We start from the raw sequence: 23,999 nt of genomic DNA on the forward strand, positions 1-23,999 counted from the left end.
AGGGCATCTTCCAGACCCAGAGACTGAACCCATGTCTCCTGCATTGGAAGGTGGATTCTTTAACACTTTAAAACACAGGTTATAACACTATATAAGAATGGTTAAAACAAAGGTTATAAACTATCTAGGTTTTGTGCTGGGCATTTAAGCTATTTCCTTCAGTTCTAACAATCACCCTATGAGACAGATTCTGTTACCCAACATTTGTTGACAAGAACTTGATTGTTGACAATGAAATCAATTTTCTTTCTTTCAATTTCACACTAATAGAACAGAACTTTGAATCCAGGTAAATAGGATGCTGGGTCTCTGTGAAGAAGTATGACACATGATTTAATACTTCTGAGACTTAAATGCTTTCAGGAATAACAAAATAAACACACCTGCTGTAACAATCCTATTAGAGAAAATAATATGTTTCATCCTTTGTGTTGCCTCATTCACACTGAGCAGCCTCCTGTTTCAGGTGACTTCCTGTGTTATTGTCTGAGGTTCTCACATTGTAAGCAGAATTAGAATTTAAAACATTTTTGGAGAATAGTGCAGGCCTATCCTTCAGACTCATCCAATCATGGGACTTGTTGGAGGCTTAGGAAGAAAATCATTGCCTTTTCCGGGAGTGTCTCTGTTTTTGAAGCATTGATCCTGCCAGCATAAACTTCAAACAATGATGCTCCAGTCTTCTAAGATTCTGTGAACTACATACTCTCTTTGTTTTGTTTAGTTTCTGCTTAAACTAACTAGAGTGGATATCTTTATTTGCCTCTAAGAAGCTGTATTAGCCAAGTGGCAGCACATAATTAAATGCTGCAATTTATGATATACATTATTAAGGAATGTTTCTTGTGGGGTCACTGCTCCTTTCTCCTGAGTCCTGGTGCGAACAAGTTTCCCTCCACCATAGTTTGGCCTCAGGTCAAGCAACAGGGAGGGAAAATTGCCCCTCCCATCACAGAAAATTGGATTAAAGATTTACTCAACAGGGCTCTGCCCATCAGAACAAGACCCAGTTTCCCCCTCAGTCAGTCTCTCCCATCAGAAAGCTTCCATAAGCCTCTTATCTTTATCCATCAAAAGGCAGACAGAATGAAAACCACAATCATAGAAAACTAACCAAACTTCTTGCCTTGGGAACCCCATGAACAGAATGAAAAGGCAAAAAGGTATGACACTGGAAGATGAACTCCCCAGGTTGGTAGGTGCCCAATATGCTACTGGAGATCAGTGCAGAAATAACTCCAGGAAGAATGAAGAGACGGAGCCAAAGCAACAACAACACCCAGTTGTGGATGTGATGGGTGATGGAAGTAAAGTCCGATGCTATAAAGAGCAATATTGCATAGGAACCTGGAATGTTAGGTCCATGAAACAAGGCAAATTGGGAGTGGTCAAACAGGAGATGGCAAGAGTGAACATCAAGATTTTAGGAATCAGCCAACTAAAATGTACTGGAATGGGTGAATGTAACTCGGATGACCATTATATCTACTACTGTGGCCAAGAGCCCCTTAGAAGAAATGGAGTAGCCATCATAGTCAACAAGAGTCCTCAATGCAGTACCTGGATGCAGTCTCAAAAATGACAGAACGATCTCTGTTCGCTTCCAAGGCAAACCATTGAGTATCACAGTAATCCTAGTCTATGCCCTGATTAGTAATGCTAAAGAATCTGAAGTTGAATGGTTTTATGAAAACCTACAAGACTTCTAGAACTAATACCCAAAAAAGATGCCCTCTTCATTACAGGGGACTAGAATGCCAAAGTAGAAAGTCACGAAATACCTGGGGAAAAAAAAAAGAAATACCTGGAGTACAGGCAAATTTGGCCTTGGAATACAAAATGAAACAGGTCAAAGGCTAATAGTGTTTTTCCAAGAGAATGCACTGATCATAGCAAATATCCTCTTAAAACAACACAAGAGAAGACTACACATGGACATCATAAGATGGTCAACACCAAAATCAGATTGATTATATGCTTTGCAGCCACAGATGGAGAAGTTCTACACAGTCAGCAAAAACAAGACCAGGAGCTGACTGTGGCTCAGATCATGAACTCCTTCATGTCAAATTCAGACTTAATTGAAGAAAGTAGGAAAAACCAGTAGACCATTCAGATATGACCTAAATCATATTCCTTATGATTATACAGTGTAAGTGAGAAGTAGATTCGAGAGATCAGATGTGACAGACAGAGTGCCTGAAAAACTATGGACAGAGGTTCATGATATTGTACAGGAGGCAGTGATCAAGACCATCTGCAAGAAAAAGAAATGCAAAAAGGCAAAACGGTTTTCTGAGGAGGCCTTACAAACCGCTGAGAAAAGAAATGGAGCTAAAGACAAAGGAGAAAAGGAAAGATATAGCCATTTGAATGCAGAGTTCCAAAGAAGAGCAAGGAGAGATAAGAAAGCAATCAATGAAAATAGAGGAAAATAGTAGAATAGGAAAGACTAGAGAGCTCTTTAGGAAAATTAGAGATACCACGGGAATATTTCATGCAAAGATGGGCACAATAACAGACAGAAATGGTATGGACCTAACAGAAGTAGAAGATATTAAGAAGAGGTGGCAATAAAAAGAACAATAAAAAACAATAAAAAAAAAAAAGACTTTCACAACCCAGATAATCATGATGGTGCGATCACCAACCTAGAGCCAGCCATCATGGAATGAGAAGTCAAGCAGGCCTTCGGAAGCATCACTATGAACAAAGCTAGTAGAAGTAATGGAATTCCAATTGAGCTATTTCAAATCCTGAAAGATGATGCTGTGAAAGTGCTGCACTCAATATGTCAACAAATCTGAAAAACTCAGCAGTGACCACAGGTCTGGAAAAGGTCAGTTTTCATTCCAATCCCAAAGAAAGGCAATGCCAAAAAATAATCAAACTACTGCACAATTGCACTTATCTCACACTCTAGCAAAGCAACGCTCAAAATTCTCGAAGCCAGGCTTCAACAGTACATGAACCGTGAACTTCCAGATGTTCAAGCTGGTTTTAGAAAAGACAGAGGAACCAGAGATCAAATTGCCAACATCCTTTGGAGCATCAAAAAAGCAGGAGTTCCAGAATAACATCTGCTATTGCTTTATTGACTATGCCAAACCCTTTGCCTGCGTGGATCACAACAAATTGTCAAAAACACTTAAAGAGATGGGAATACCAGACCACCTGACCTGCCTCTTGAGAAATCTGTATGCAGGTCAAGAAGCAACAGTTATAACTGGGCATGGAACAACAGACTGCTTCCAAATAGGAAAAGGAGTATGTCAAGGCTGTATAATGTCATCCTGCATATATAACTTCTATGAAGAGTACATCCTGAGAAATCCTGGGCTGGATGAAGCACAAGCTGGAATCAGGATTGCTGGGGGAAATAGCAGATATGCAGATGACACCACCCTTATGGCAGAAAGTGAAGAAGTAAAGAGCCTCATGATGAAAATGAAAGAGGAGAGTGAAAAAGTTGGCTTAAAGCTCAACATTCAGAAAACTAAGATCATGGTATCTGGACCCATCACTTCTTGGAAAATAGATGGGGAAACAATGGAAACAGTGGCTGACTAATTTTTTGGTCTCCAAAATCACTGCAGATGGTGATGGCAGCCATGAAATTAAAAGATACTTGCTCCTTGGAAGAAAAATTATTACCAACTTAGACAGCATATTAAAAAGCAGAGACATTACTCTACCAACAAAGGTCTATCTAATCAAAGCTACTGCTTTTCTAGTAGTCATGTATGGATGTGAGAGTTGGACTCTAAACAAAGCTGAGCACCGAAGAATTGATGCTTTTGAACTGTGGTGTTGGAGAAGACTCTGGAGATTCCCTTGGACTTCAAGGAGATCCAACCTATCTATCCTAAAGGAAATTAGTCCTGAGTATTCATTGGAAGGACTGATGCTGAAGCGAAAATCCAATACTTTGGCCACCAGATGCAAAGAACCGAGTCATTGGAATAGTCCCCAGTGCTGGGAAATATTGATATTGGGAGGAAAAGGGGACAACAGAGAATGAGATGGTTGGATGACATCACTGATGCGATGGACATAAGTTTGAGTAGTCTCTGGGGTTTGGTGATGGACAGGGAAGAATGGTGTGCTGCAGCTCATGGTGTTGCAAAGAGTTGGACACGACTGAACAACTGAACTGAACTGATTAAACAATGTCATATCTTAAGTGAGGGAGTTTTCACAAGGGAATTGGAAATCTATTGGAATACTGAGAGATGGATAGGGTTTTACAGGTTGAGTTTCGGAGAGTTTTCTCTATGAAACTATTCAGCACATAAGAAAATAACATTATGCTATTTCTAATAAAATACGTATTTTCCATTTATAATATATTCTGTAGCAGCTAGGGAAATAAAGTAATCACCTCAATATGTCTCCTTTTTCCGGGACTGGCACATTTATTTCCCAAAGTTGAAACACACTGGAATCTCCATATGATAAGTGAGAAGAGCAAAAGCACCAGATATTGGTCTTTTGAAGTCTCTATTTGACAGAAATGTCCTTTGCTCATTATATTTTATATTTCCAGAATATGTGAGTATTGGCAGTAATAAATATAAGATGTGTTGCACTTTTATATCTACAGGCAGATGTGCTAAGAAAAATGTTGATCTTTATGAACCATAAGAGAAGGTTATTTTATCACAGCTATAGCAGATTTATGATTATTTACATTATGGACATTTTTAAGAGTTATTCATAATTACAGATCCTGGATCTTAAAGGGACTTTGAGTGTTTTATAGATCCACTTATAAACACTTTCAAAGAGACAGGAATGTATGTATATGCATACATCATCAGAGAAGTAAATTTTAGAACTACACTTTACCTATTTCTGTATTAATATTCTCATTTGGTATAAAGTTCTCACACATATGCACACAAAATCCTAATTCTGTAAGTTGAGTCCACTTTCTTTTTTCTGATATTAGTGATAACTGAGAACTATTAATCACTGACCTATGTAAAACTTTCCATCAAATAAAAGTTATGGTTATGACATTACTGCTTTTTAAAGAATGTTAGTCACTGAGTTGTATCCAACTCCTTGGTATCCCATGGACTGTAGCCTGCCAGGCTCCTTTGTCCATGGAATTCTCCAGGCAAGAACACTAGGGTTGTTTGCTATTCCCTTCTCCAGGGGATCTTCCTGACCCAGGGATTGAACCCAGGTCTCCCGCATTGCAGGCAAATACTCCAACTTACATTACAATTGAAAAAGCAAAAAGGCATAAGAGTAGCCAAAATATGTATTAAAAACATTCAACTTCATTAATTGTCTATATAGCAAATTAAATTAAAAATAAGTTGCTGCTTTTTACAATCAAATTGGATACCTGTGATTGGATTCCCTTTCCCTCTGCTGATAAAGTTGTGGTGAATAATCGTCAACATCTAATGTGGGTAATAAGACATTACACAATCTTTCTAGAAAGCAATTTCTCAAAACGTGTTTGTAATCACTGTCTCCTTAGCTCCACTTCTATCTACAACATTCTGTCTTAAATCAAATTCCTTAAACTGTTTTAATTTTCTTCTGCCTTAAATCAGAAGTTACACCTGAGAATAAATTTAGGAATTTTCTGACTTCTAAAGGAAAAATTCAAGCAGACAGGGAAAGATGAAAGAGTCAAAAAAGGGTTAAAATGTGTCCAAGGTAACATCTGTTCCTAGATCTTGCCACAGTATTGCCCCCTACCAGTTGGCACAAGTGTTGGGGTAGATTAACCTTGAACATTAGCCTCAACACTTTTAATAACTGGGAGATGAGAATATTAGCCCAAAGAACAGACTATGGGAAGGGTCCCAAAGCAGATCTACCACAGAATTTGGAAATACAGTTGATGCTTGAACAACAAGGGGGTTGGGACACCAACCCTCCATGCTCAAATGTAACTTATAGTTGGTCCTCTTTATCCAAGGATCCTCTGTACCTGCAGTTTAACAGATCCTTAGTTTCAAACAATTTTAGTAAGTACTATAGTATTTACCACTGTGGCGGGGAGGGAAACTGGTGTGTAAGTGGACCCAAGCAGTTTAACCTCATGTTGTTCAAAGGATCAACTATAAGAACAAAGGTGAATTCAAAATTTTGTGTATAGATGGTCACAGGACTGTTATACTTGTGAAAACATGGTTATTGCTTATTGTCATTTCAGTGATTCAAATGTTTGTCCAGTTGAAGAAGATATCTATTAATTTGGAAAAAAACATAGGAGGAGGAAAAAATAGAAACTGGATAGGATTTCACCTCACAAACTTAGTTATTTAAATTAGCATTTTCATATTTAAAATTGCTAATATCTCAAATTATGCAAACGAACAGTTTTGAAAATTTGGTATATTTATAACTCTGTGTCAGGGCCCAGTGAACAATCTGAGTGGCCCAGTGCAAAATGAAATTGTGGGGCTCCTAGCTAAAATATTATTAAGAATTTCAAGACAGCAACAGCAGAACCACAGATTAAGGATGGTGTCCTTCTAAGTGTGTGACCCTGTTTCAACTTCCTAAGTCACATGCCCATCCATGAAGCCTGCCCACCCCTGAGAATGGATGCTACATTTTTAAATGGAGAAGTTTTCTATTCTGATATATTATCATAAACCGGATATAGCTTCTCATATTATATAAGTACCTACTTATAAAGTACTTTACTCCAAATTTGTAGTTTTTATCCATTTATAAAATTAAATGGATAAAATTCAGTACTTTACTGTCAGGAAGCATTTAACAGGAGGCTTCCTATGTGCTGTTTTGGATCTGTCAGGAATTCTCTGTTCCTTATTAATTCCTGAATACTCAGGAATTAAGAGAAGAGGCAGGCCTCGGGACTGAGGAATCCAGGCATTACCTTCATTAATTTTTCTATATGGTGATATGTACCCTCTTCCTTCTTGTGAACCATACGGTTAAAGTGGTTGTTTACAACTCTCTCTCTCTTTAATATGGATCACCTATGTTTTGTAAGTCTGGAATTTTAATCTTTGTCTTTGCTGAGAATAACTACCTTGTAAAACAGCATATATGCCCACACTATGTTGATTAAAACACCTTTGCTCCATCAGAGCTCTGGTCCCCGTGTCTCTCTCTCTCTCCCTCCTTCTCTTTTTCAGGATGATTCCCTGGAGTGCAGAGGCTCTCTGAGTTCACTTTCATGCCTGTGCTTCTAAGACCCTCTTGAGAAGGCGCCCTGCACCTTCACCCCATCGAGAGGGCGCCTGAGGCCTTCATGAACAGAGCAAGCCCTGTGCAGGGGCTTTATTGGCTTTCTGCATAAACCAAGGAATATCAGCCTCTTTCTCTCTCCTTTATTTTCTTATCGGTTGACTCTGGATCACCACGTTCGGTCCATTAAAAGACCTCAACACTTTACCCTTTTATAAAATTAAAATAAGATAATAATAATAAAAAAACAGATTTAAGATTTTAGTTGGAAAAAAATGTTTGGAGAATTAAAGAACTTAAAAATGCATTATATATTGAAAAGATATCCAATGCTTTTTAAAGTTTAAACATTTTAAAATGCATAAATATAAAATTTATTCTTTTTCATCTTATAACAATAAAATATAATATCTCAATTCAAGAAAAAATAAAATGATGATATAGGAAAAACATTTTCCAAAATTAAGATGTTTACCAGTTTTTGATCCATGAAAAAAACAATCAATATTTGACCACAATAAATTTAAAAACATCTTCATAGTGTATATGTCCAAAGGAAAAACTCACTAGAGTTTAGTGTATTCAGTGTTTTAGGCTGCATATTATCATCACAGAATAAATGAGTCATTTGAAGGATGCAGTTATATCCAACATTTCATGAGTTAATATTGCAGTTGATGAAGCTATTTGAGTCATCTGATGTCACTGTGACTCACGGCAAAATCATTATTTTTGACAACTGGAATTTCTTTGAGCATTAATCACTAAAACTGGGTTTAGAGCATGGTGTTTTTTTTTATTTTTTCTTCAGATTTTCTTCTTTTAGCCACAACATAAGCAAAATTAACTTTGAAAGAAATAAGAATGGAGTATACTGGTTCTTCTATTCAGGTATCCAGAAGGAAAAGCTCCCTTGAGTTTTCACATGAAAGGTGGCTGTCAGATGTAGACAGTATTTGCCTACCTTGATGCCCTTCCCTAATAGAGTCTATATGTTTCCACAGCCCAATACATATTGATCTATAGTCATTACATCAAAAAAATGAAAAGGCATCCTCTCACTATGAGAGTAATAAACAGTGCTGATAAAATTGTTTGGCTGAAAGAGATTTTGTCAAAAGGTTAGCAGTACAACTCTTTAGTCTGTAAGTAATTCCCAACTATTTACTCTGAAAATCTCTGTAGAACAAGTTTTCATTTGATTTAATTACTGTGAAATGTTCCACTCAAATACAGAAGGCTACAAAACATACACACATGACATGTATGGCATGATATTTGGCAGTTCTGCTTCTGGTGAAAAAAAAAGAATATTGCCATTAACCAATGGCTTCTTTGTACAATAGATGGTTTAAATGCTGTTTGTTTTTTTTGTTTGTTTGTTTTAAGGCTACAGTTAATATAAAGGTACCTCTGACACTGTACAAATCCCTTTGTGAACATTGTTGATTTTGCTGAATTGGTTCTTTTTTCCCCTTTCAAATGACAGTATGTTTCCAGCATCTGTCAAACATTTTAACCAACAAGCATTATGTTGACCCTATCCTCTAAGGATACACTATCTTATTCTGAACATTTAAATTCATATTTGTGGGTTATCATATGATAAAAATGCATTTGTTATAGCCAAAGGCTTATTAGGGGGTTCAGTACAGTTCAGTCACTCAGTTGTGTCCGACTCTTTGCGACCCCATGAATCGCAGCACGCCAGGCCTCCCTGTCCATCACCATCTCCCGGAGTTCACTCAGACTCACGTCCATCGAGTCAGTGATGCCATCCAGCCATCTCATCCTCTGTCGTCCCCTTCCCCTCCTGCCCCAATCCCTCCCAGCATCAGAGTTTTTTCCAGTGAGTCAGCTCTTCACATGAAGTGGCCAAGGTACTGGAGTTTCAGTTTCAGCATCAGTCCTTCCAAAGAAATCCCAGGGCTGATCTATAAGGGGGTAACATCTCTTAAATATATTAGTATTTATGGTGTACCTCCACTATAAAGGGATGCCTGTATACAAAACAAACACACAAGCTTTGTGTGTGTGTGTATATATATATACATATATATAGAGAGAGGGAGAGAAATCTATATATCCATATAATTCATATGTGTATATACTTATATTTGTGTATATATATGTCAATTTAGAAGAGTCTAGCTTTAGAAAAAGATAGTTTTATCAAAATTATGAAAGGATGCAATGAATAATTCTCTACATGTTAGCTATTGAGAGGGCATATATATAATACAAGAAAAGTTATCATAAGATATGTCAAAAAGGCATCACTACCTCAGTGGCCATGAGACTGAGCAAACTCCAGGAGACAGTGAAGAACAAAGAAGCCTGGCATGCTGCAGTCCATGGGGTTGCAAAGAGTCAGACATGACTTAGTGATAAAATAACAATATCAAAAAAGATTTAATAGAAAAAAATGCTTAATATAAGCAATAACATTAGAATGTTGGTATCAACTGATTTGATCAAAGGAGAATGAAATAGTAGGATATTGAAGTCTGGAAAATATACACAAATAGAGGAAGAAGAGAAAAGATAATTTAGTCAGAGAGAACACCTAGGAAAATATGCCATATAGTTCTCATTCAATCATCCAGTTTATCAATCATGAGTTTGTTCATTTATTTCATCATTTATTGACTGATTGATCAAGATATTGAGCCATACTTTGTCAAAAGCACTGTGATCTATGAAGATCTATGACAAGAGTTGAGAACAAAATATAAGCCAATCAGAAATAAATAAAAATAAGGATTTAAAAAAATATTTTGCATAAAAAATAGTCTTAGTTACTGTAGAAGCAGGCTATGGAAGATACATGTAGTTAGTACACATAATGAGTAGGTTACACTGTATCTGTGAGTCATTATAACATTATAGAAATTACATATTCAGAACAACAGAACTAAATTTCTATTAAAAATAAACCTGATAGATATCCACCGGACAGAGAAATAAAAATATTCCAGAGATAGACAAGCTGGGGAATGAAATGTCCTGCTCCTTCATGATTTTTTGTTTGTTTTCCATAGCACAGGTTAGTATTTCATTATTTTTATTTGTCATGGCTTTTCTGTTTCTATTAGAGGGGTTGTACCTTGGGAACAAATGCTCCAATGTTCTCAGTGTTGTTTGCAGTGTCTACCTCAGTATATGATACATTAAATCCTCACTGTGCCTGTGTGCTAAGTCACTTCAGTTGTGACCAACTGTTTGTGACCCGATTGACTACAGCCCACCAGGCTCCTCTGACCATGGAATTCTTCGGACAAGAATACTGAAGTGGGTCACTGTGCCCTCCTCCAGGGGATCTTCCAGACCCAGGAATCAAACTCTCATCCCCTGTATTTCCTGAACTGGCAGGTGGGTTCTTTACCACTAATGCCACCTGGTAAACCCAAATCTTCACTAAATATATAGAAAAGAAGATGCCAAATCCTCACTAAATACATAGAAAAGAGGATGAATGGAAAAAGTTAGAGAAGGAGGCAGAAAGGAAAGAAGAATGGAGAGAGAGAAGAAAGGAAGGAAAAATCAAAAATTACTATTTCAGAATCTATTAAAATACTCTAGATATGTTATGAGTTAAATAAGATAGCTACAGTCAAAAGTAAATAAAAAAGTACCAGTATTTTTTCCTATCATCTGACATATTTGACAAATAATCCATGAAGTTTTAAGTTTTCATAAGTCACATGAAAATTTATCTCACTATATTAGAGTCAAACCTTAAATAATTACATATAATAATTTACAAATTGTTCTTTTACTTGAAAAACTATAATCATGTTCATAATAACAACATTTAAACTGATTTGGAGATGTTCATTCATACACAAAACATTTTAAAGAGTTAACCTTGTTTCTCTTTGGGGTATGTATGAACACAAAAGCACTGGAAAAATAATCGAATATCACAGAATCCTAACATTGCAGATCCAGGTTTCATTCTCAAATATGCCACATTTCAAACCATAGGCTTTCACATATTACTCCTCTGTTCATTTATTTTGAGTAAATCATAAGAAACCATTCTGATAAACAGCATGCCACCTAATTCTGCTTTTAAACAGTAGCTGTGCTTCATGAATTCACTCCTCCTAATATTATCTTTTGGATTCCTCTTATTGGTGTATATTAATCTTTGAAAGCAAATGTGACAAAATGTAAATTATCTCATCTCATTTAGCATCTTGCCCTTGCAAGAAAGAGAGCAACATTAAAATGAGAATCAGTTACAGAAGGGCTAATGTACTGGCATGCCAGATCTCTCCAGCTTTACCATTCCTTACTTCCTGAAAAATGAAAGAGGTAAACCTATCTACAAGTTATAAACAGTTTACAAATCAATTTATATGTCATTGCACCATGTAAAGTTTGTAAAAAGGAGAAAATTGATTTAATTTCTTTGAATGCTCTATGCAAAGAATGTCCTATCCCTCTGATAAGTGGTAACTGTCACCTGATAATAGACACATGCCTTATAATAGTGACATGCCAATTACCAAGAAAAAGATAACACCTTGTATATTTGAAAGTTCAGTCCATTATATGATCAGGCACTAGCTTACTTAGACTTCTAGTAGAAATAATACTATGGTGTATTGGGAGCATAGGGGAATTCCTTGCCCATTAAACACGTATTTAATACTTCTCACCACCTAGCATTGTATACTACACACCCTGATGTTTTCATTGTTCTGCTGATAGATTTTCACTGTCTAATTGTAAAAATGAATTTGCGCTAATTTCTTCACATTTAGGACAATCAGCATTTGAAACAGAACTGTTAGGAGACAATGGCACCATTAAGGGCTTCCCAGGTGGCACAGTAGTAAAGAATCCCCCTGCCAATGCAGGAGACACAAGAGACAGGGGTTTGATCCCTGGGTTGGGAAGATCCCCTGGAGAAGGAAATGGCAACCCGCCCTAGTATCCTTGTCTGGAAAATTCCATGGACAGAGGAGCCTGCTGGGCTACAGTCCTTTGGGCCACAAAGGACCAGGCGTGACTGAGCATAGCAAGATGGCATCATTATTAGGTGCAAGATGGAAACAATATCAATTCATTCACTCTCTTATTGGCCAACCAACCTTCTCTGGACAACTAAACAATTAGAAAAAAAAAGGTAAACTAGTAATTATAATTATCCTAACAACTGTAATTCAGAAAGAAATGTTTGAAATAAATCTAATAATTTACAATGAACTATACAGAGCCCCTTAAGTGGCTTACGTAAGTATACGGATTCAATTAAAGTAAAAAATCAGAACTATGTTAGTAGTTTAAAATACTCATACTATAGGAGAAAACAAGAATTCTTACTAAAACCTAATGTCTCCTAACTCCAAATCCTCTGGGTTTTTTTTTTTTTTTATGAATAAATATTCTGATAGTGTTTACTTTGAATTGTAAGTTGCCATGCAATTAGTAGGACCAGAATTTGAAGAGGTACATTGTCCTGTCAGAAACGCACAACACAGCTCATTAGTATCAATTAGCAATTGTTTCTTGGTAAGTATTTTTAAAAGCTCAAATATTATATTGTGGGGTTATCTGGGGGACAAAACTCATCTCTTGACTAGCTGTCAGTTTCTAAAATTATTTGTTTTTACTGAAACGATAGAAAATAACATGAAAATTCAGCTGACGCATGAAAGAAGAGATAACAAAAATTGCCAGAAGCAAGTAAAACAATTAGTCAAGGTAACCATCAATAATCGCATACCTTAATTGAACTCTAATTCCATGTATTTACAAAAGTATGTATAGCATGAACATTTGATAATTTTGCAAACAGAACATTTATTTCTAGAATATGCTTGTTTCAAAACTGTCTCTATGGTTATTATTAGAGGACTTGGTATAAAGTCTTAGCCATTTAAGCTAAAACATTTCATACTCTTTTCTTTTCTAGGATTTCTTTTTCTCCTACCATTCTCCAATCTTTCCTGAAATTTATGTCATCAGTGATTCTTAACTAAGATTTTGTCTCTCCTGAAAATGTCTGGAGACACTTACAGTAGTCACAACTTGGGAGATTATATGCCATTGGCATCTAGTGAAAACAGGGCAGGATGCTGCTAAACATTTGATACAACACAGAGAAACCCCTCATAACAAAAATTATTGGACCCCAAAGGTCCATAGTGCTGCTATCAGGGATCTTGACCTAAACCACAGTCATAAAATAAAGTCTATAGCTAGTTTTATCTTTCATGTATTTTTCTAAAGAAAAAAAAAAATCTCTAGATTGTTGTTGTTGTTGTTCTGATTATCTATTACTGTGTTAATAGCCCAAAATAGTGGCTGGAACCAACAGCATCACTTATTTTGTTCATGAATCCAGCACTCCACTGGGTTCAGCTAGTCAGTTCTTCCACTGACTTGGGTCTCCCATGCAGTAGCGGCACAGTGTCTCATTTCAGGCATGGGGTTATCTTGATGACTTCAACACTTGAGTAGCTGGTACAGAGCTGGAAAGATACAAACGATCGCTGCCAGAACAGTTGGGGATGCTGGCTAGTCATCACTTCTTCCTATATGTGGTTTGTCCACCTGATATCTCCTTGTAATGACCTCAGGATAGCTGGTTGTTTTTTTGTTTGTTTGTTTGTTTTAATGTGATAAATGTCTCAGTAAAGACTGGCAGAAGCTGCCTGCATTTTTACCCAAAGTCACATCGCATTCCTACTACTACATTCTGTTTTACAAGGCAGTCACAACGTCCTGTCCAGGTTCTAGGAGAGCTGACATTAGCCCCCTCAGTTCTAGAATTGGTGAGTGTCAAAGAACCTGCAGGCACAGTCCACCTTCTTTCCATAAAATATTTACCTTTTTACATGCAAAGTACATCCACTGTCTCTCAGGACCCCCAAATATCTCATACATTATAGTCTCAGACTCAGGCCCAAGTGCAGCATCTTGTATATATAAGATTTGGGTATTGTTCTTTCAGTACTGTTTGTCTCAGTCTGAAGACCTGTGAACTGAAGAGACAAGCTATCTCCTCACCATACAGCCAACATATACCAGTGGTTCAGCTATGGGATGACTGCTCTATACTCTCTCATTCAAAATATTGGGTATACCATAAAGTTCATTCAGGTTTTTCACAACACAGAAGAACCCAAACAAACTTTTTGGCCAACCAATAAATCAAATGGAAGCCAGTCACTGATTCATAGCATTTCTGAAATCGAGCTCAGTTCCTGTTGCCAGTTTATTGATAATGGCATAGTCCTATTGCCTCAAAATGTTTTTCCACAATACTTGGATTTACTTTCTGGGTCCTGATTTTGGTTTCTGACTTGCCTCTTTTTATTTATTTATTTTTTTTGTAAAGAAATTGTGTTTGCATCTGAACATTTTCTCAGCCTGATTCCAGTCCACAGAAATTCTGGAGTCTAAATCTTATAATTTTATACTGTTTCTGACCTTTCAGTCTCATCCGGTTAAATTTTCTTTAAAATTATGTGGGGTCTTTTGTGTGAATTGATTTATGATTCTTCCAATTAGAGAAAATATACTATCACAAATTTATCTTGGGAAAGGTCATTTCTAACTTAGAATATATTGGTAGACATTACTGAAAAGATTTTAGGTCACAAACAATGACATAATGACTCTGTTTCTATTCATATCTCAGCTTTGCATTACTTTGTTTCTTTAGAGTAGTAATCAGGGACAAAGGCAGTGACCTAACTTGGATTATTCTCCCACCCTAAACCAATCTGTCTGACCAACAGCACAGTGAACTTTAATTATATATGAGACCTGAATAATATGTCTCTCGTTCCAGTCTTGGAATTATGAAGGGATGCAATCTGGGCCCTCACCTATTAACAAACATGGAATGAACAGTTATTTTAGTGGAAGAGATATGGTGTTCATATGAAAAATATGGGTTCACCATATTTCTATATATGCTGACAATAAGCACATTCTGATTCTTGAGAAGAATAAGGAGACATATATACTGCATTGAGGTTTACTTCATGTTCCAGGTTTTTATAACAATGTATACGTTGATAGCCTTATCACATAGTGTTTATCCATTAATTTATATAACGCTTGACTGAGAAAGTTGGCTTCTGTCATGCTTTGAATTTTGAGAATATCATAAAAAGAATGTTTCAATGTTTATTACTACTTTTTAGAAATCCATAGTTAAATACTTAAGATATTACTATAATCTCTTAAAATTCTCTAGAGAATAAAAAAGTAAAATAAAACAACTGCAATTAAGTTCCCTGGTAAATATGCAAAAAGTGTATAATTCAATTTCTCATCTCTGAAACCATTTCTGAAACTGCACGTCTGCTAATTGCGTATGTGTATGTCTTAACAGATTTAGGTAAAGATTAAAAGAGAATACCAAAGGAAGTCAAGATCCTTTGGAGTTTTAGGGAATTGAGGCCTCTGTGTAAGTATGTGTAAGCTGTTCATTTACCTGGAGATGTGCTTGTTCTACAAGGTGCATTGTAGATTTGCAAATTTGACTTTTATAGGATGCTGAAAAAAATCCAAATCTCAATAAAAACAAATATTCACAGGTTTCATCATACATATGATTTTTGAAAATGTGAAATATTTCTATTATGATTCAAAATACACACTTTGGTATTAGTTACAATTTAAAATGGTTAATGGAAAGTTAGCACCCCAACTATTCACTATTGTCTTAAAGTCATGAATTGATTATATGTGAAGTGTGAAATGGAACAATTTTTATGACCTCTTCGAGACCACTGACACTTCTCAAATTCTGAAGCCCTATGAAGTTGAATTTTGAAAGAATTACAGACATCCTAATAATATTCTGAAATTAATTTTTATTAATGTGTTACAAAACTAGGTGAATCTAAAGCTTAAATTTGTTTCTATCACTTCCAGAGCTACCTTTTGTGGCCTCTACTTTCTCTGGTCTAACATCTTATAGGGAGTATTTAAGCAGTCATTTTACACATAAATTTTATATATAGATTTATATATGTATATAAAAATTTTAATAATATTATAATAATGACCCAAACTTTTCTAACTTACATGTAGTAACAATAGTCACAAAATATTTATGTGAGTTCAGAAATAAAAAATCAACATGTGCTCATTTGTAAAAACAGAAATGTTCTTGGTGAAATGTAATTTTAATAACATGAATATAAACAAATTACTTTTAAATTACTGAAAATTAAAAAAAAACATTGACTTTAAAAGGATCTCTGATAGTCATTAATAAAGACTAATGTTATAAAAGTCAAATTTCATGAATCTTGTGACATTATCTAGAACTTTACATTTTGTATACTGTGCAGAGATTGAAACTGAGGAATCTAGAGTATATAATAATTTTTTCTTTTTTCCCATTTTTTAATGAATAAGAGAGTATGTGAAAATTAATCATTACTTAATTGTTTCTCCATTGGTACTTACTAGTTTTCTGAATCTCTGGAAATTAAACAATATGGCTATAGATCGCAATGATTTTGAGTTAAATTATATCAGACAAAAGATTCCACAAGAAATTGGATAGGCACAGAGATTAAAATCACCAACTCCCTTCTTATCCAGTATACCCCTGTGCAACAGCCACATCTAAGTCCAAAATATTTTGAACAAACATTATGACTTTCTAATAAGATGGAGAACAATGCCATCTCAACAACTTCCTCTATAAAATTAAAACAGATTCTAGTTGCATCAGATGCATAAAATATCTGTTTTTTCCCCTACATGTTTAGGAATTAACACTTTATTTTACTTCTATGAAGAAATATGATAGAAATCATCTGAATAGTTAAGGAAACATATAATCATACTCCAAAACTTTTACAGAAGAACATCAGTATCTAAAGATTACAGATTCCTCTAACAATACAAGAGAATATATAGTTTTAGTTCATCTCAAATTTTTAAATAATCATAACAGAAACATCATTTATCACTTGACAAAAGACAGTTTGAAATATCTAAAATCTGAGTGATATCATCTCATGATATAACTATATTTTAAAAATTATAAACTCAATATATTAAATTAGATCATGAGGAAGTAATATGAAACCATATCAACTTTATTTTCTATAGCAACATTTTCATTAATTAAGATTCTAACTTAAGAGAAAACTAAGATAGTATGTCAATTTTCAAGCAGCAGATCAGACAAAGATCCAAAACTATGAAGTACCCATATGAATAAAATTTCTGTGTAAATTTATGTTTGACAGCATGAGTCTGACTAGTATATGTTATGTGCCTGAGTTGCTTCTGGATTCACTGGCAATAAGAAATATGTCTTCCCACATTAAACAAAATACTTGGTTTCTTTTACTAGACAAAGGGAAAAAGAATTTAAATGTTTTCTTTCATTTTTCCTTTAGATTTTAGCAACACAACCTTGTTAAGAGCTTGACTATAATAAATCATTAATCCAGGTGTTTGTATATATAAATACAAGTGTATGTATGTATATACACATATATATACATACAGTAAGAAAATTAAGATTGCCTATAATTCAATCTCCTGGAATTGGTCATTGTTGGTATGTGGATCTACACATATACATTATTCTGTTTTCACTGTTTAATGTGTGTAATATATATTGTCAAATCTTATTTAATAGCAATTAAATAAAATTTAATAGATATATAATAAAGAAACAAATACCACTTTGCATTGGTAGCTTTGTCTAATTATTGATGATTCGAAATTAACTTGAAAATGTAAAAGTAGAGTTAAGAAGGTATAAAATTCAAAATATTATAGCAAAAATATTCCTAAATCAAACTATTTGAATGTTCATGATAGAATATAGCTGTCTTAAAAATATGTTTCCCTTTGGAATAAAATCCTAAATCCTGCATGTGGAAATTATAATGTGAGTTATAGCTTAACACGCTTTGAGTCAAAAATGTTGAAAGGCTCCACTGCAATCACATCTGCAAATTCACTTTTCTTCATTTCACTTTTCTTGAACCTTTGAGCCCTATTTTTATCTTTAATAGGGTTAAATCCAAGTTGTTAACACTTCAGTAGATTAAGAGCCTAAAATAAAGTCTCAACATACAAAACTCGATTCACAGTTTCAGAATAGTACGTAGTACTTACCCATCCAAGAAGGATATAACAGAAGCTGAGAAGCTGTCAAAGAGAAAAATGTCAGAAGGATTAATAAATCATATTGTTAGAACATGATGATGCGAATTGCAAACAGCTATGTAAAAATAGGTAGCTAGCAGTCAGATGGCTTGGCTTCTTTTAGCCTTGGTAGTAGTACATTTATCTTCTGTTATGCACTGGTAAGTAGCTGGCAAGCTTGGTATATACAAACATTACTGAAAGATGTTATGATTGGCTTGGATCCAGAAAATGTGCTCTAACATTCCCATTAGCTATGACAGATCTTAAATATCGCTGGAAATGATTGAACAGGCTAAAAAAGACAATAACTGGAAGAAAAATTAAGAGTATAATTAGGAATAAAAAGTCTTTTCAACATTTTATGAGATATGACATAAATCTTATGTCACTTATAACATAAGAATTTTAAAATAATTCAATAAAATCTAAACGTTCATGTGGTTCATAAGAAAAAAGTGATTGAGCACATTGCTATGCAGGGGAAAGAAATATCTAAAAAAAGGGATTACTGAATATGATTTTTTACTCTTTTATGGTTTTAATGTTTCTTAGAAATAGAAACTAATCTTCCTAATGTGTTTTCCCTGTTGTATACGAAAGCTGCTATACTGTTATTTTACTGTCAATTATCTGTGACCCTACATTAAAAATGGCACAACAAAACTAAAGAACCAAAAATATAATTTAAAAAATTAATTAATTGTCTATCTCCAGGCAATGAAACAGAGGCTTTTGAGAAAGTCAGACATTTAACTTAGCTGTGATGTATTTCATTTGGTTCAGTGATTTAACAATGATCACAGACTTAGGGCAGTTTATTAATCAATAAATTCAGTTGAAATAAAATTAGCCATATATGTAAAATAAAACACAAATAAAATGTGTATAAAGAATGAAACATTTTTATAAGTACCATAATGAGGGATTTAAAAGAATTTTAGTCCATTAATATAATCCTACCTTGTATTGCCTAAATTGATAGCTCTTATTTATTAAACACATATTTTAAATATAGTCAAGAAGAAAATTAAGGTTGCCCATAATCCTATCTCATGGAGATATGTGGAGATAGTCACATATTAACAATATTTGGCTTTACCTGCATCTGTTCTTTTTCCCATGTTTTATTATAAGAAACCAAAACAAAAACTGCACTTACCAAAAATAACATCTATAGATATAAAAATGAATGTTCACTATGAACCCACTTAAGAAAGGAATATTGTTTCCTGTATTTTGTCAGATTTTTCTATGTATATACCAACATATTTTAATGTTATTCTCTCATGTTCAAATATATTCATACATATGGCTATAAGTATAAACCACATTATTTTCTAATTCACCTTTTGCCATAACATTGTATCTTAAATATCTTTCAATATCAGTTAAAACACATACAATTATTTAATGATTATATACTTGTAATGAAAGACTAAAAATGATTAATACATATATGGACTTTTGAAAATATAATATTTCTCCAATTAACAATAATTGATTATTATTAAGTTACTTGTATAGCTAAAATAAGACTAAACTGGTTTTGCCGGAAAATAAGGGAAAAGGCCTTAAGAAGAATTTGTCAGGTGTAATTTGTAATCACAGATGTAATCATTAAGAAAATAATTTTGTGTAAGTAAGGAAGTATAGGACTTACTCAGCAGAAGGAAGGTCTAACAGGTTTGATTCTGAATAGAATATAGCTGAAAAATGAATATTAGGAGATTAATTCTAAAGTAGATTTTCTTAAACCGATGCTGAATGACATTCATTTGAAAAAGAGATTTTTAATCTCATAATAGGGGCTTCCCTGGTGGCTCAGATGGTAAAGAATCTGCCTGATATGGGGGGAACCTAGGTTCAATTCCTGGGTTGGGAAGATCCCCTCGAGGAGGAAATGGCAATCCACTCTAGTATTCTTGCCTAGAAAATTCCATGGACCGAGGAGCCTGGTGGGCTACAGTCGAAGGAGTTGCAAAGAGTCGGACATGACTGATCAACTAACACTTTCACTTTCAGTCTCATAATGAAGCCCTGAAAATGTGTGATACATCACTTCCATCTATTTAACATTCATGAAATCATTACCTAAAATGTCAGCAGAGATCTGCATTAGTTTTCCCCCCTGTGTTGCTTTTTTTCCCTTTGCAACTTAAAATATTCACTGTATACATACTTTAATAGCTGGTTGTTTTACTGTTGTTCCTAATAGCACCTTTAGAAATGATATGCTTTTGCTGTTCAACTAAAATTCATAAAAATAAATTACCTCTCGATTTTTTTAGATTAATCATGAAATAGTCTTTGTTAAATCTCAGATGATTGAAAAATAAATCACATGTGCCTCAAATATTCTTTGAACCACAAGCATTGCAAATTGACATTACAGTGTGGATTTTTCATCTTGACAGCTTATCATAGAAGCCAAGTTGCCCCAGATTTTCTTTCTTTAAAGAAGAACAGGTTAAATCTTGTAAACATAAAGAATAAAACATAACACATGTTTACTGTTGTAAAGCAATCAACCCATGGATCAGATTCTATATGAGATTTATTTCAATTACAACTGGATAGCTTGAAAATTTGAGCCATTAAAATTAGTGGTAATTTTGCTCTTTTCAAGAACCCAAGATAAAGGAATTTTATTCAAAGAAACAATTGCACGTAGGCATGTTCTAAGTGTGGGAAACAAAAAATACAACACACACAAGAAGAACCTCATATATAGTCTTTTCAGGGCACAGATACAAAACATATTTTCCAGTATTATTTGATTAACCATGAATGTTTTTGCAAATAAAAAACTCAGTGTTATACTTGTTTTGTAAATACAATAGTAAAATAAAATGAATCAACTCAAATATATGCTAAAATGCTTAGTCTAAGGAATGGTATCACCTTGCAAATATATACTCTATTTCCATAACAAAGTAGGATGAGCATTTATATTTTCCTGTTTATGCGTGTGTGTTAAGTTGTTTCAGTCATGTCCAACCCTTTCTGACCCTATGGCTGTAGTATGCAAGGCTCCTCTGTCCATGAGATTCTCCAGGCAAGAATATTGGAGTGGGTTGCCATGCCCTCCTCCAGGGTTCTTCCCAACCCAGCAAATAAACACAGGTCTCCCACATTGCAGGCGGATTCTTTACTGTCTAATCGTGACCCACTAATCTTAATCAGCATGGTAATTAATTTTTCAACTTTACCTCCTGCAATTCTCCTACATAAATTCTCTAGCTTAGAAAACTAGCCCTTTCATCATCACCGGGTTTAAAATTTTCTTTTGAAATCCTCAGCACATAAACATTGAATCTTCTTCTGTTTTTGAATGACCTATTTCGATCTTTTCCTGTGATTGTTTTATTCATCATTATACAGGTAGAATTTATTTTTTTATTTTTTTCATTTTCATTGTAAGCATCCATTCCATTTCTCTAGTACCAAACCACCATAACTTTCTGGGGACATGTTTCCATAACAAAAGTAGGATGAGTGTTTATATTCTCCTGTGTATGCATGCCAAGTCATTTAAGTTCAGTTCACTTCAGTCGCTCAGTCGTGTCCGACTCTTTGTGACCCCATGAACCACAGCACGCCAGGTCTCCCTGTCCATCACCAACTCCCGGAGTTCACTCAGACTCACGTTCATCGAGTCAGTGATGCCATCCAGCCATTTCATCCTCTGTCATCCCTCTTGCCCCCAATCCCTCCCAGCATCAGAGTCTTTCCGAAGTGTCAATTCTTCGCATGAGGTGGCCAAAGTATTTCAGTTTCAGTTTTAGCATCATTGCTTCCAAAAAATACCCAGGACTGATCTCCTTTAGAATGGACTGGTTGGATCTCCTTGCAGTCCAAGGGACTCTCAGAGTCTTCGTCAACACCACAGTTCAAAAGCATCAATTCTTCAGCGCTCAGCTTTCTTCACAGTCCAGCTCTCATATCCATACATGACCACAGGAAAAACCATAGCCTTGACTAGATGGACCTTTGTTGGCAAAGTAATGTCTCTGCTTTCAAACATGCTATCTAGGTTGGTCATAACCCTCCTTCCAAGGAGTAAGCGTCTTTTAATTTCATGGCTGCAATCACCATCTGCAGTGATTTTGGAGCCCCCCAAAATAAAGTCTGACGCTGTTTCCACTGTTTCGCGATCTATTTCCCATGAAGTGATGGGACCGGATGTCATGATCTTCATTTTCTGAACGTTGAGGTTATTGATATTTCTCCCAGCAATCTGGATTCCAGCTTGTGTTTCTTCCAGTCCAGCATTTCTCATGATGTACTCTGCATATAAGTTAAATAAGCAGGATGACAATATACAGCCTTGACGTACTCCTTTTCCTATTTGGAACCAGTCTGTGGTTCCATGTCCAGTTCTAACTGTTGCTTCCTGATCTGCATACAGATTTCTCAAGAGGCAGGTCAGGTGGTCTGGTATCCCCATTCTTTCAGAATTTTCCAGTTTATTGTGATCCACATAGTCAAAGGCTTTGGCATAGTCAATAAAGCAGAAATAGATGCTTTTCTGGAACTCTCTTGCTTTTTCCATGATCCATCAGATGTTGGCAATTTGATCTCTGGTTCCTCTGCCTTTTCTAAAACCAGCTTGAATATCTGGAAGTTCATGGTTCACGTATTCCTGAAGCCTGGCTTGGAGAATTTTGAGCATTACTTTACTAGCGTGTGAGATGAGTGCAATTGTGCGGTAGTTTGAGCATTCTTTGGCATTGCCTTTCTTTAGGATTGGAATGAATACTGACCTTTTCCAGTCCTGTGGCCACTGCTGAGTTTTCCAAATTTGCTGGCATATTGAGTGCAGCACTTTCACAGCATCATCTTTCAAGATTTGAAACAGCTCAACTGGAATTCCATCACCTCTACTAGCTTTGTTCGTAGTGATGCTTTCTAAGGCCCACTTGACTTCACGTTCCAAGATGTCTGGTTCTAGGTGAGTGATCACACCATCGTGATTATCTTGGTTGTGAAGCTCTTTTTGTACAGTTCTTCTGTGTATTCTTGCCACCTCTTCTTAACATCTTCTGCTTCTGTTAGGTCCATACCATTTCTGTCCTTTATTGAGCCCATTTTTGCATGAAATGTTCCCTTGGTATCTCTAATTTTCTTGAATAGATCTCTAGTCTTTCCCATTCTGTTGTTTTCTTCTATTTCTTTGCATTGATCACCGAGGAAGGCTTTCTTATCTCTTCTTGCTATTCTTTGGAACTCTGCATTCAGATGCTTATATCTTTCCTTTTCTCCTTTCTCCAAGTCATTTCAGTCATGTCCAACTCTTTGTGACACTATGGACGGTAGTCTGCCAGGCTCCTCTATCCACGGGATTCTCCAGGCAAGAATACTCGACTGAGTTGCCATGCCGTCCTCCAGGGAATCTTCCTTACCCAGGAATGAAATCCATGTTTTCTACATCTCTTGCACTTGCAAATGGATTCTTTACCCCTACCTGGGAAGTCCATATTCTCCTGTAAAATGTATACAGAGTCAGAGAAATAGACAAGGACTTCATGCTGTTGCAGAATGTGTATATTCCATAAAGGCAAACTTCATTAAAATATTATTTTGCTTTTAGCATGGGAGTTAGGCTCTGCATATGCCATGATCAGAGAATATCTTGGGGATAGGGGATTAAATAGCATATC

The 23,999-nt window shown here is 35.3% G+C and overlaps 1 protein-coding gene across 1 annotated transcript in view; it reads right to left on the bottom strand.

Moving 5' to 3' along the window:
- The window catches only part of MGAT4C (MGAT4 family member C), a 756,879-nt gene extending 733,475 nt beyond the window's left edge, over positions 1-23,404 (bottom strand). The window contains exons 1-2 of the mRNA XM_060413993.1: positions 20,000-23,404; positions 18,307-18,339 (exon numbers count right to left, since the gene is read on the bottom strand). The gene's annotated coding sequence lies outside the window, so the exon portion shown is untranslated. The remainder of the gene's footprint in view (positions 1-18,306; positions 18,340-19,999) is intronic.
- Between the last annotated feature and the right edge of the window lie 595 nt (positions 23,405-23,999).

This window comes from Ovis aries, chromosome 3 (genome assembly GCF_016772045.2).
Source record: "Ovis aries strain OAR_USU_Benz2616 breed Rambouillet chromosome 3, ARS-UI_Ramb_v3.0, whole genome shotgun sequence".
Classification (NCBI taxonomy): Eukaryota; Metazoa; Chordata; class Mammalia; order Artiodactyla; family Bovidae; genus Ovis; species Ovis aries.